This window comes from Muntiacus reevesi, chromosome 19, assembly GCF_963930625.1.
Source record: "Muntiacus reevesi chromosome 19, mMunRee1.1, whole genome shotgun sequence".
Classification (NCBI taxonomy): domain Eukaryota; kingdom Metazoa; phylum Chordata; class Mammalia; order Artiodactyla; family Cervidae; genus Muntiacus; species Muntiacus reevesi.
The window spans coordinates 18,733,854-18,748,960 of record NC_089267.1 but is presented as its reverse complement, the minus strand read 5'-3'; the positions used below and the strand labels follow the sequence as shown (position 1 = coordinate 18,748,960).

Below are 15,107 nucleotides of genomic sequence, written 5' to 3'. Positions count from 1 at the left end.
AGCTCAGGATTGAGGCTATAGACAAAGATGGATTTAACCAGCATTGAATTTTGCCAAGCAAATCGTGGCATGGAATTTAAAGTGGGTATAAAGGGAAGAAAGGTCATCAGGGGAGTGACAGTCAGTGAGAGGGTGGCAGGATTCATGACTTTCAAGGATCAAGGCAGTCAAAGGATTGTTAGAGTGGAGGCATGAGAGGCAGTGAGCTGGGGAGGTTCGAGGTGGAGGTCAGAGTTGAGAAGGCTTCAAATTGAGAGGATGGATGGACTAGGAATGACAGTCTGGGGTAGGCAGACCATACCTGGGGGGAGACCATAAAAGTGAAAAGCTAAGGTAGGATGGAACACAAGATCCCTAGAGCAAAGGATAAAAAATCAAGAAGAGCATCCATGCGGATACTGACAGGAGTGCTGGTGAGGCTGGCGGTGAACCACGCTAGGAACAGAGAGGACTGGCCCGGAGTCAGCAGGCAACAAGGAAGGACAGCATTAGCACTTGACCATCAATACATTATTGAATTATTTACTGCAAACATTCAATAAATGTTTATTTTGAAAGACTAAATTAGATAATAAGAGTTAAGCTTCTTTGGATTTAGAATTCAACTCTAGGGACTTCCCCGATAGTCCAGTGGTTAAGACTTTACCTTTCAATGCAGAGGATATGGGTTCAATCCCTGATTGGGGAACTAAGATCCCATAAGCTTTGAGGCCAAAAAACCAAAACATAAGACAGAATCAATATTATAACAAATTCAATGAAGACTTTAAAAATAGTTCACATTCAAAAAAAAAAAAAAAAAACTTAAGAAAAAAAAAATCAATTTTATATAAATGTTTCTTTACTTTCTGAGATAACCAAACTCAATTTTTTGCTATTTGGAACCAAACTTCTGGAATTCAGTACATTTAAGTAGTGATTATATATACGCATTAAGGATGTGATTACATAATCTCACAGAGACCACAGCCTTTAGGTCAGGTGGTACAAAAACTGGATATTCCTGAAACACATGACAATTTAAAACATTCAACCAAGTGATAAATAAAATCTAAAATCAGCTGCAATTCCTATGCTTCAAAGGCAGCTAAAGGCTATAAGGACAAATCTATTTCTAAGGCTCCAAGAGTGTTGTAAGAGGGACTCATACAAAGTACTGTAAACAAACTCAACTAATGTTTGTTTAGGGGGTTAGTGGCTGTGAGTTCACATGAAGGAAAAACGTATGCATACTCTGAAAGCTCTTCAATGCCCAAGAGCCTTGAACTGAGTCAGAAAAGAATAATTAACATCCAAATTACATCTTACTGAACTTAAGATAATTAAGATTAATATTTCAGGTAAACTTATGGTTACTGATAATACAGTAGCAGGAAAAGAAGATAATCATTTGCAGCAACATGGATGGAACTAGAAGTTATCATACTAAGCAATGGAAATCAGAAAGAGAAAGACAAATATGATATCACTTATATGTGGAATCTAAAAAGCAACACAAATGAACTTATCTACGAAACAAAAACAGACTCACAGACAAAGAAAATAGAATTGTTGTTGTTCCCGGGGTTGGGGGGAGTGGGTTGGGCATGGGGAGCAGGTAGGAATGGATTGGGAGTTTGGGATTAGCAGATGCAAACTATTATATATAGGATGGATAAAACAAGGTCCTACTGTATAGCACAGGGAACTATATTCAATATCCTATGATAAACCATAATGGAAAAGAATATGAAAAAGAATATATATCTATATGTATAACTAAATCACTCTGCAGTACACCAGAAACTAATGCAACATTGTAAGTCAACTATACTTCAATAAAAAAATAAATTTTAAAAATTAAAAAGTGAAGAAAAGATATTCATACAGCATACCATTTTTTATATTTTGCTACCTTTGCTTAAGTTTTAGGCTAATATCTTTGTGTAGCTCCATGATCCCCTGAGTCTATGAAAATGTGAAGAATGCGTAAGTACAGATGGTTGACCATTTAAATAAATGACTTCAACTTCTCATTTGTTGAAAACTAAGTATAAAGTCATACCACCACTTTCTAACTTTTCTTTTTTGTAAAGGGAATGTGATTAAGAAGTTGGACATCTCCGGCAGCATACTCTCTGTTGAAGTTATCATCTACTAAATGACTCCAAACATCAAAACAACAGCAGCTGACTTCTCTGTCCAAAGAATCACAAGTGGGCAAATCGAGTCCACCAGTGAACCCCGTCCCCTGTGACAACATCTCAGCCACGAAGAAAGGCCAGAAACAGTGAGAAGACTGCAAAGAAACAATTAGGAAAAAGAAGTAGCCATGGCTTAAGGTGACAACCACCTACCTCCTGGTAGGTTAAAAAAAACTGAAGACCTCAGTACCTTTGGAACCCATAGCTAGTTCTAAATTAGTTTTCCTTGTGAACAAAGTAGTCCTGTGCGCTATTAGATCTACCCAGGGTAAAAATGAAATATTTTCCAATAAAATTTTCTGAAAAAGCTGAACCCCGGAAGCAAGGCGGCGGGCTCCGGGGCTGGTATAACGGGGGACTGCGGCGCGAGCATCCGGTAACAGCAGAGGCAGCAACGTTTCACTTCTTCAGAAAGCCTCCGGAATCTAAATAGCTGTCAGTACCAGAGACAGAAGGATTTGTCCTTTCAGGAGATGTGGCGCATGAACAGAGTGGCAGCAAGAGGCAACACTTCAGACGTAGAAGACAAGCAGCCTTGGGAGGAGCCTGGTCATTCACAGCTCAGGGGGATAAACCCACAGATAAATGAGGGAACTGGTTTTGAATTTTTGTCACGATTCACCTCTGCAAGGAATTAACAACGTAAACTGGCAAAGAAACACTCACCCAGTGTGACTGTGGCAGGGCCTGAGACGGAAAATAAGGCAGGCCAGACCCTGGAGGACAGCTCACTAAAGGCTGAGCTCCTGAGCGATGCACGCTGCACCTTGGCCCCACACGTGCGCCGGGCGGGGCACCATCAGTGACTTTCCCCAACACTTACTCTCCTATGAGGTCAGCGAAACCTTACCAAGTTTTGGTATGATTTCACTCTTGAAAACTCAGTACTCTGTGGATCGTAATCGTTTTGCCCGTGTGCACCTTAACAAACTAAAAGTTTGCCAATTTAATTTCCCTCCTCTGTTTTTTGTAAAGGCCCTTAGAGGTCATCAGAAAGCAAGGATCGTGAAGCAAATAATAATATATTATTCATTGCTCTATTTTTTTTAGAATAAAGCATATTTGTATAAAAATTAAACCTAAGATCTACTTTCTTTTCCTCTAGTAATAAATACAAAGATTAATTTATCAAGGCTTTTTGAAAGGAGATTTTGTCAACCAGTCTCTCAAAATATAGCACCTCACATTTCTCTTGGAAAAACTGTGTAAAAGAACTGAGATTTTTTTTTTTTAGCACAACTCTGAAATCTCTACTCAGAGTGTGACTTCTCTGGTTTGGAGGAAAACTTAATGTTATCCCCTTTCTCCTTTCACTGTGTTTATGAATGAATTCAGACCAAAAAAAAAAAAATTGCCAGTTAGCTTAATTTATTCAGTCTTAATTTAGACATTGGTGTGAAAATTTACTTTTCCTAGAAAGCAATAGTAGTTTGCTGAGACAAGAATGCTCTGGATACTGTCTCTTTTGAATGACAGATTTTCCTTAAGCCCATGGCAGTCTTCTCCACCTTGATGGAGACCCAGGTTCCTGTCTTTATTTTTCGCTACTTCATGGTTTGCTCTCACCAGCTTTACAAGAACATCCCCTGCTTCTGCTTCAGTTGGCATTTTCTCTCTTTCCCTCTTGTATTTCCAGTCCATAAACTCTTCATAAAGAGACCCGCATTTCCTTCCAACCTCTCTGCCTCCCAGAGAAAGGAAGCTTATGATATGCATTATTGCTGATAAAGCCCTTATTTAGACATTTGTTGGCCACAATACAGAAAGAAATGTTTAACTGCCAGAAAACCTACAGCTGATTCATTTCTAGCTAGAATGTAGGCAAAACACCTAGATAGGGCTTTTAATTTGTGAATAGCCATTGTCTATTCTGACTAAAATAGAAAACTGCCATTGGTCCATAAACTATAAAGGGAAGAGATAAATTGTGATAGAGTATTTTCTATGCCATGGAAAATGTAAATCACATTTGTTCTGATTAGTGCCAATACAATTTATTGATTCTGTGCCAAATTTTAAATATATTTTTCACAAAGATAGAGTGCCATAGCAAAACTAAACACTGTGCACAAAAGTACATGAATTAAGTTTTAATGTGGCATGCATGTTTGTTTAATAAATGTGGCATGGTCTTGATAAACTGTTACAAGATTAAGAGTTAAATGTACATTTCTATTGACAAAAATATGCTTTATTTACAAGTAATGGTACCATATGAGGTGAATGACTAAATTAGATCTTTACATACTTTTCATAAAACATCAGTGTAGGAAATCTAACTTATTGTAAGACAAATGTGAACATTTTATAGCAGTTTTTGTGAAAACATTTTTTTCAATATTCATGAAAATATACCTTAACACCAAATGTAAGTTTTGGTTTGTCTAATATGTATTAAATTTTGTCTGAAGTATTTATACATTTCATCTATATGTATGTCTACCACGTTATAACATGCTTATAAGTATTTCAATTTGTCTATAAAAAATATTTAAATAAAGATGAATTTTAAAAAACTGAAAAAAAAAATTCTGAAAAAGCAGCTGTAAAACTGCCTGTCTCTAAGTAACCAGTATTTCCTCAGGACACAAATCTGAATAGGTCAGACTATCCTTCCAGAAAAAAAGATCAACTTCATCAGAGAAATAGCTCAAGTCCAAGATTCCTTGAACAGAAAGATAAATAAGTACACAAACATTTGTGACTCAGATACAAAATATACCACAGGAAATAAATGTCATTATACATATTCCATACAATTTTAATGGGGCAAGGGATAGGGAGACACAGGAAATACATTTCAGTCATTTTAATCACAATAGACTTCTTGGTGACTCAGTGGTAAAAAATTCGATTGCCAATTCAGGAGACTCGAGTTCGATCTCTGGGTCAGGAAGGTCCCCTGGAGAAGGAAATGGCAACCCAATCCAGTACTCTTGCCTGGAAAATCCCATGGACAGAGGAACTTGGCAGGCTATAGTCCATGGGGTTGAAAAAGAGTTGGACACGACTTAGCACCTAATGACAAGAAGTTTTAATCACACACTTTTTGGAATATGCTGTGATTTCACAGTTTAAAGTTTGCTGATGAAGAATTTAATCAAGATGAAAGGCATTTGTTTGTGGGTCAAATAAAATAAAAACACAAAGTTAATCCAGATCACTTCTGCCTCTTTAGAACAAGAGGTAGAAAGGAGCAGAATGTTGCATTCATTAGATAAACAGGCCAGAGAGACTTAAGAGGATAAATATGTAAATAAATTTTTCTAAACATACTAAGCAAGATGAGCATACAAGTTATCGTCCAAACAGAAATATGTCTGGGAGTGTTAGGATACCAAAGATAATTAACAGATGTTAATCGATCAACAGTCCTAACCTGAGTAGTCCCAGGAAAACGGGACTGTCCTTGGTATGCCAAAACATTTTATTAGAGTAAGGAATATTATGGAAACTTAGGCTTCCCTGGTGGCCCAGATGGTAAAGAATCTGCCTGCAATGCAGGAGACCCAAGTTCGATCCCTGGGTTGGGAAGATCCCCCAGAGAAGGGAATGGCAACCCACTCCAATTATTGATCAGAGAATTCCATGGACAGAGGAGCCTGTAGAGTTACAGTTCAGAGGGTTGCAAAGAGTTGGACACAACTGAACAACTAATACACACAAGTGGAAACTTGTAGGGGAAATATAAACCAAGTATTCACCTTAGCCATAACTAATCTGCCATAGATTAGCATCCTAAATTAGGCTACTCATCCATAACCAGAAAACGGAAGCGTTGACTTAGCACTCAGCATCAAGGTAGTAGTCATGGTGTACTATCCAGAGGGGGCACTCTGAGGCGTGCGGCCCAGCTCCCCCGTGTGAAGCACTTGTTGCTCCGGTTCCTAAGAGGGCTCTCAGCAACTGACCCCAGCTGTCACCCCTTCAGAGACTGCCTCAACTACACCGAACCTCCAAGTTCAAGGTCATACTTGGTGGCCACTATCCAATAATCTATCAGTGTGAGTATAAAGGACTGATCATTTTAGCTCAACTAGGGACAACTCAAAAGGGTCATCATGGCTCCAGAGATCCCACAAGTTGGCCAAGGCCATCCTTGGAACTGCATCCCTTCTGGACAGCTCCTTTCTGCTTTCAGAAGGTGCCAGGTTCCAAGGTTCCAGATTTAGTAAGCTTGCCTCTATTTACAATGATCTTATGGCAACATTCTCCAAACTGTAGCCTCTAGGCAACAATAGCTAGAAAGTGCTGTTTGTGTGTCTTGTCCTATAGAGTCTACCTCTATTATATTCTGAATACTCCTGGGAAATAGATCTGGGTTATTACAATTGATGAGACAGGAAAATTAAAGAAGATAAAAATCAACCAGGAGAAAATGTGCTTAGTAAAGATTTACTCAATGAATGGGTAGATAAAATGCAGAAGTTTCACTGTAACTAATGAGTCTACGACTCTAAGCGCAGAACCAACAATGTCCAGATTCAGCAAAGTCCAAATCAGTTCCAAGGATTTAATGATCAGATTAGAATCCATGAGCTCCGGTACTGAGAATACAGCCTACATCCCACTCATCTTTGAACACTCAGTAGTACCTAGCACAATGTTTAAATTTAGTAGTCATTCAATAGTTTTGCTTGAGTGACCAGATTTAAAACACCCACCATGCCTGGGCTAAAAGGCAGTTAGTCTGTGACAATGAGGATGTGGTAACCCAGGTTTGATCCCTGAGGGAAGATGCCCTGGAGAAGGGAATGACAACCCACTCTAGTATTCGTGCCTAGAAAATCCCAAGGACAGGGAGTCTGGTGGGCTATAATCCATGGGGTCACAAAGAGTCAGACACAACTGAACAACTAACACTTTCAGTACAACTTTTCAACAAGGATCCACCAAGCATTCTGAACACAGACATATGCCAGGAAGGCAGATAATAGTTTAGTTGAAATCAATATGTAATAATACATACATGAGATTTTTCATTTAAATAATGGGAAAATGTGACAGTGAAAAGACTACAGGCTCACCCAGGCATAAAGAAGAGAACCATCTTCAGTCATCTCTAGTGCCTTAAATAGTCTTCAACATATAACATCTTTTAAATGTGTTATAAATGAAAAAACTGAATGACCAAAATAATATTAAAATAAGAAATGATAGCCAAAATTTGGGGAAATTATAAATCAACGAATAGAAACCAAAATAGGGAACACTTGGTTGGGATGAGCCAACCCATATCTATGTTTGAGATATAATAACGTTCAATATCAGAGACCACGATTTCTCAAATGAAGTACTAGATGGATAACTTTTAAGGGAAAGATATTCTCCTGTACTTCTAATGTTAACTTAAATCAATTTTAATATATTTTAATACATATAAAGTTAAGCTCAGCATTTATTACACTTATTAAAAGAAAAAGGCAAAAATCTTAAATACAAAAAAATAAATACCTGAAAACCAATTAAATTCAAGTTAACAGCAAAACTGAAGTATAACAATAATGGTTTTCTGCTATAACAATGTAGCATCAGATCAGATTCTATATATAATCTTCATTTTTTTAATCATTCTAATGAAAAAATGCCTTTTCACTTAAATTCACTACATATAATAATATATATAACCTCATGGCTTTATAATGGTTTTCTGCTATAACAATGTAGCATCAGATCAGATTCTATATATAATCTTCATTTTTTTAATCATTCTAATGAAAAAATGCCTTTTCACTTAAATTCACTACATATAATAATATATATAACCTCATGGCTTTCTTTGACAACTGATAATCAGACCTCATACTAAAAAAAAACACCCACAGCATTCCTTGAATGCTAATTTTAAGGAAGGTACTTTGAGATGAAGTTGGTATCACAACCACGTGAACTCCTTATCAAACGTGTAAATATTCAATTACTGCTGGAATCAGGTATAGAAAATTCTTCAGTGTTCACTTATTGATGTACTAACTACTAATGAACGGTTGAAAGTTAAATGGAATCTGTGAAATTCATCTGTCTGGGACTTGAATGTGTTATTGCTATAATGCTGGTTCCTCTGGGTATGGCACACAGGGATGCTATTAATATTAGCACAGTTTGTTATCTGAATCTCAGTGAACACTTCATATATTTCAGACACTGTGAAGTAGCTGGTCTTCACACAGCACAAACACAGTCAACACAAACACCCGTTTTATCACATGGCAATATCTGATTACATAGCAGGCGAATCAGATGATATGTTTATATTATTTTTTAAGATTATCACTGATACTAAAACTTTTCAATTTTTTTTTTCCTATCTTAACTGCAATCACTTTTATTCTATTTTTAGACCTCTTATTGGAGTATAGTTGCCTGCCAATGCAGGAGACGCAGGTTCAATCCCTGGGTTGGGAAGATCCCCTGGAGAAGGGAATGGCTACCCACTCCCATATTCTTGCCTAGAAAATCCCATGGGCAGGAGCCTGGTAGGCTACAGTCTATGGGGTTGCAAAAGAGTCAGACACAACTTAGCGACTAAAGAATAACAACAAATGAAAGGGGCAGAGAGCAGAAAAAAAATCCTACCACTGCTGAATATCTTCTCACTAGCTCCACATCTTCAAAAAAGGAAACTGAGTCTTGTAATCATGATGGAGTTATTCAAAAATTTTAATTAAATTCAACATTTCCTGCTTGCTATGCTCTTGGAAGCTCAGCATAAATCTTAAAATGATTTTTTACTTTTTAATGAATGATAATGAAATCTTAAAGGGTAAAATAAAAATGACTTTGGGACTTAGTTGGATTTTTTGTTTGCCAAGAAATGCCTTGGTTCCTTTATGAAGATTTGCTCCATTCTATTAGAGAAGTTTCTTTCCTAAATGTGCTGTTGCAAATTACTCAACTCATCAATGCTAAAATATATCAAATTAGAACTTAATTATCTGGCACCACAGTCACAGAGGCAAAATAATTCTGAACATTTAATCTGAATTTAAAAATTCTTTATAAACAATGTCCTCAAATTCCCTGATGTTTCTCCAAAAGCCAAAGCAAATAAAATAGCAGGTTTGAGCCATCACAGCATGTAATCTACTTACCAACAACAAAGTAAAATAAAAAGCATCTTTAAAAAAGTGATTTTAAAAATGATCAAGAAACCATATGAGAATATCTTTACAAGAACCTTTAAAAGAGGTGCTTCAAACTTTGAGTCAATAATTAATTGCATTGCAATATAGCACAGTTACTCTGCATAAATTTCTATATGTTTCTATCCTGAAAAGGCAGTATGAAATCTACAAACGTGCATAAAACTAAAATGTTACTGCAGTAAAGTTATAGTTATATCTACATTAAATTAGATATAATTTCCATGTACTTAGATACAAGGGAGATTTCAGGGAAAGTCCTCATATCAGTTTAGATTCAACTGAGTATCTCCAACTGAGTATGTCCATCACAGTTCACATGATCTTAATCATGATGGAGTTATTCAGAAATTTTAATTAAATTCAACATTTCCTGCTTGCTATGCTCTTGGAAGCTCAGCATAAATCTTAAAATGATTTTTTACTTTTTAATGAATGATAATGAAATCTTAAAGGGTAAAATAAAAATGACTTTGGGACTCAGAAGTTGTATTTTTTGTTTGCCAAGAAATGCAATAATATTAGCAATAACCTGTTGGAGGCTACTAAAAATATGGAACATTGAAATGAAATTTTAAGATAAACAATAATGGAAAAGAATATTTTTAAAAAAGAAGGGTGTGTGTGTATATATATATATGTGTGTGTGTAACTGAATCACTTTGCTGTACAGTAATAATTAACCCAACACTGGGAATCAACTATTCTTCAATTTTTAAAAAATTTTTTAAAGATGAACAATGTGCTCGATTTGTTGCAAGTTAGATAAGTTCTTCAGTAAATGAGCTTAGGATACCTAAGAAGTAGGATAAACTGAGGATATACTAACAAAGGGAGATAGTTCAAGTTTAACTTTCTAAGTTATTAGATAGATGTGGCAAGGTGTAATATCAAGCCCTGCATCCTTCTGACACCATCAGAACTTTAACTCTGACCCAGTGAATGTATTAATTACTTGATATAATGTGTTTTTCCCCAATGGAATAAACATTCACACAACATGAACTTGGCTATATACAAGGTACTATAAATGATAGAGATAAGATACCATTTAAGGCATGTTAAGCATTTAAATATTCAAACAACTTACAAGGTAAAAAGGAGACAGAACAAATATAAATAACTATGATACAGGAAAGAGATACAAAAATGAAATGTTATTAGAGGAGGGGGAAGGAGAGATTCTTTCAGGCCTGGAGGAATCATGCCAAGTTTCATGAAAGAGAATGCGCTAGAACTGGGCACTGAAAAATGGGCAGAATTTCACTAGGCACAGGTAGAAGCAACAGCGACCAAAGCCACAGAGGCAAGAAATAAAGTGCAAATTCAGAGTCGGGAAGTGACTCAAGGCAGATGAAGTACACAGAGATTAGAAAGAGTAACGGCAGCTAAAGATGAGAAGTGCTCAGGAGCTTAGTCGTGTCCAATCTTTGCAACCACACCAGCTGTAGCCTGCCAGGCTTCTCTGTCCCAGGGATTTCTCAGGCCAGAATACTGGAATGCATGGCCATTTCCGTCTCCAAAGGATCTTCCTGACCCATATATACTAGTATACGAGTAGGTGGTCAAAAATGTGGGCTTCGGGTCAGAACTCACAGGTTTAGATGTGGTTCGACCACTTTCTGAGTGTGTGATCTTAGACTGGGCTTCCGACTCTTCATTCATAAAATTAGGAGAAAAATCACTAACTTGCCTACCAATCAGGATCAAACATAAGAGGCATGGACAAGTGCTTTGCAAACCATAAGTATTTTAAGCATGTAAAGTATTATCAGGACAGTGGTAATGAGAATAAAACGGAGAAAATGTCTGTGCAACACTAGAAAATCAATGGGATTTAAGTGTTGTGAGTGGAGAGGCATGAGTGAGCAAAGAAACCCTAAGGGCTGAAACTGAGAGGCACAGGGGCCCATAAGCAGTCTTCAAGACCCCCAGGCCACCAGCGGGAGGAGCCTACTCAGCATGGTAGGCGAAGTCAAGAGCACTTGGAGCCACTCTACAGTGAGTAATCTCTCCATCTGGGGTGATGGCTGGGGTGGGGTAGGGAAGGAAGGTCAGTCATGGTGGCAGAGTTGTGACAAGCAATTGTAACCCAAAAATCACTATCTTGTTCCATTAGCAAGACCATGAACGGGCACAGCAGGAAGCCAGCACCCACTTTCATCAAAGAGAGAGGTTTACCATTGGGCAGAGGAGGGCTACACACCACTCTTTGCTACCCCATGGGCTGTAGCCCACCATCTCTGTCCCTGGGATTCTCCAGGCAAGAATACTGGAGTGGGTTGCCATGGCCTCCTCCAGAGGATCTTCCCAACCCAGGGACTGAACCCGCGTCTCCTGCATCTCCTGAACTGCAGGTGGGTTCTTTACCACTGAGCCACCTCAGAAGCCCTACACACAAGAAGCCCAGCCACTGCTAACAAGTGATATATATCCCAGGAGTACAGATGGTCACAAGACGATCAAAATGGTCACAGTGATCAAAGTGATGGTGGTGATCATTTCATGAAACTCACATAATATAGCACATCATCTATATTTCAATTAAAAAATAACACTAACAACAAATAAAAAGATATCCTAGGAGTGGGAATGAAGGGCTGACCATCAAGGGTAGCTCCTGGATTGAGGAACAAAACTGCTCTGCAGCGGCAGCTGTATACGTGCAGAGGCCTGGAGACCGCGCAAGTTAAGGACTGAGCCCCGGGCGACCTTCTAAGACACTGCCTAGAAATGAGGGCCAGCTGACTCTGAGAGACTGCGGTTCTATTCAAGCAGCTGTCCACTTGGAAGCCAGAGCTCTGCACCACCATCCTGACTGGGCATGAGCAAACCGATGTTTGGTCCCGAACTCTGTGCTGTTCACCTAGCATTTGAATAACACCCTTATATGATCCACAAAGTTAACCGCGTGACCCTGGCAGAACAGAACCACCTCGGTACCCCACAGCCCTGGGCATCTGCAGGAATCGCCCAGCACTGACCTAGATGAGGGCTACAGGCCCATGGGGGACCAAGTATAAGTGGTATATCAACCACTGGCATTTTAACACTTATGCATAAGCTGAAACTTTGTTTCTGAGCATGATCATTGTGATTTAAGGAGATCGATTTCCCACTAACAAAGTCACCTTGGCTTGCATGAAACTAAATCTAAACAAATGTAAGCTGAATGCCTGGGTTTTAGGGGATAGGTACTATACAACTCTCTAAGGTTAAGTAAGACTCTTCTTTAAGTGAAACATGGAAAGAAAAACACAAAAAACTCATTTTAGTCAAACTGATGTTTTATTATGTCTCAGAAGAAGAACCAGAGTTCCACCATGTAAGAAAGAAGACGACCTATTTGGTTCTTCCTTTTCTCATAATCAAATGGACATACTTATTGATAAAACTATACAAACTTATTAAGTGAAGCTATCTAAAACTTTTTGAGAGCCTAGAGTATTGTTTAGAGAAATGCATACAAAAACACATATTTTTTTCAAATAAAAGTACACATAGCTGATGCTGGAAAAAAAGATTCCAATGAATGAATACAAAATGTATTTCTGAATAAACCCATAATGACTTCACTGTGCATGAATAATAACTAAAGTTGTTTATCCAGAAAGTCAAAAGAAATATTTTCATCATCCTTGTGATAACAGCTGGAATTTCAGCACAAACCATCTAAAACAAAAAAAAGCTTTTTTTAATCTTCCTTCATTTATATGGAAATGAGATGTTTCCTAAAACATATCCATACCCAGTACCTACGTCAAAACCAGAGCTCAAGGCACACACATTCCTCCAGCAGATTCCTGCCTAGAAGGCCACACAGAACACCGACATCATCCATGTGCGTCATTCACCAAGGAGGACATTACCAAGCTGTCAATTTCAATTAACCTGCTTCACTTTATAAATAGCCAAAACGTCCCTGTCTAAATAGGCTGGTGCCCTTTTCTCAGAAGCAGAGGGAACAACACGACAAAGAAGCATGAAAAATAAATGAGCTTTCCCCTTTGTAAACAGGAGAAAGTTGACATTAAACCAATTCTAAGTCCGAACTGAAGAGCTATTAATAAAATAAAGCTCAAGAGAATGAAGGACCTGTTTTAACCAGAAAATAAACAACATTCACTAACTCTATCAGCCCTTTTTAAAGTACCTATGAGTCACAGGGCTAGAGATATAACTCAAGGTCCATATTCAGGCAGAGCTAAACACAGACACCATAAATTACAATCCATAACATGGTCCCCAAAGTAAAACAGTTTTAAAGGCCCAAGTGATTGATGCTCAGTCAAAAAGAAGTTAGTTTTGAAGATTTAATGATATCATTCTCTTCTAAATCTGAAATGTTTCATAATTTTTATAACCTATAGCATTATCATTTCCTTTGCTAGCTGTATTTTTTTCTCTAAAATCAATGATACGTCTACAATCTAAGTACTGGTGTACAGCACTTTTCCAGTTCATACTTTAATGAGAAAATAAAAGCAGAATCAGAAAACATCAACGGAATTTATCAAAAAGTACAACAGTCACTATGGGGAACTGTATGGAGGTTCCTTAAAAAAACTAAAAATAGAACTGCCATATGCCCCAGAAATTCCAGTCCTGGGCACACACCCAGAGAAAGCCACAAATCAAAAAGATAAATGCACTCCACTATTCATTACAGCATTGTTTACAATAGTCAGGACATGGAAGCAACCTAAATGTCCATCAATAGAGGAATAAAGATGAAGTACATATACAAGGGAATATTACTCAGCCATAAAAGGGAACAAAACTGGGCCATTTGCAAAGGCGTGGATGGGCCTAGACTGTGTGAAGTAAGTCAGAAAGAGGAAAACAAATATCATATATTAATGCATAAACACAGAGTCTAGAAAACTGTAAAGATTTCTCTTATCTGCAAAGCAGTAATAGAGACACAGACAAAGAGAACAAACATATGGATACCAAGGTTAGAAGACGATGCGGGATGAATTGGGAGATTGAGATTGATAAGTATACACTACTGACACTATGTGTGGAGAAGGCACTGGCACCCCACCCCAGTGCTCCTGCCTGGACAACCCCACGGACGGAGGGGCCTGGTGGGCTGCAGTCCACGGGGTCTCTAAGAGCCAGACACGACTGAGCGACTTCACTTTCACTTTTCACTTTCCTGCATTGGAGAAGGAAATGGCAACCCACTCCAGTGTTCTTGCCTGGAGAATCCCAGGGACGGGGGAGCCTGGTGGGCTGCCGTCTATGGGGTCGCACAGAGTCGGACACGACTGAAGTGACTTAGCAGCAGCAGCAGACACTATGTTTAAGGTAGAAAACACGAGAGCGTACAGCATCACACAGGGAACTATCCTCAGTGCTCCGTGGTGACCTGAATTGGAAGGAAATCCCAAAAGGGGGGATGTGCAGACACACAGCTGATTCACTTGACTGTAGAGCAGAAACTAACACAACAGTGTAATGTAACTATACTCCAATAAAAACTAATTTTTCAAAAAAGGAGGACATTCCTGATGATCATTACAGAGGCTAGTGAGCCCATTAATTCACCTAATTAATAACCACTGTGTGGAAAACACAGCTGGTCACCAAACTAATTTCCGATAAAATAAATATACATGTACATGTGTCACATATACATAAATATGGGTCACCCGGGCAATACTTAATAAGCATGCCATAAATGGCATGATAACAGAGGGACAACCCACATGCACCAGAATAGTATTCAGCTCACTGAAATACCTGGGACACAATCAGAAAGTAAGAATTAAGTTAA

The 15,107-nt window shown here is 38.2% G+C and overlaps 1 protein-coding gene and 1 pseudogene across 1 annotated transcript in view; one reads left to right on the top strand and one right to left on the bottom strand.

Moving 5' to 3' along the window:
• The window catches only part of BCKDHB (branched chain keto acid dehydrogenase E1 subunit beta), a 257,499-nt gene that overhangs the window by 208,521 nt on the left and 33,871 nt on the right, over nucleotides 1-15,107 (bottom strand). The window lies entirely within an intron of this gene.
• Nucleotides 2,458-3,085, top strand: LOC136150932 (UBAP1-MVB12-associated (UMA)-domain containing protein 1-like; annotated as a pseudogene).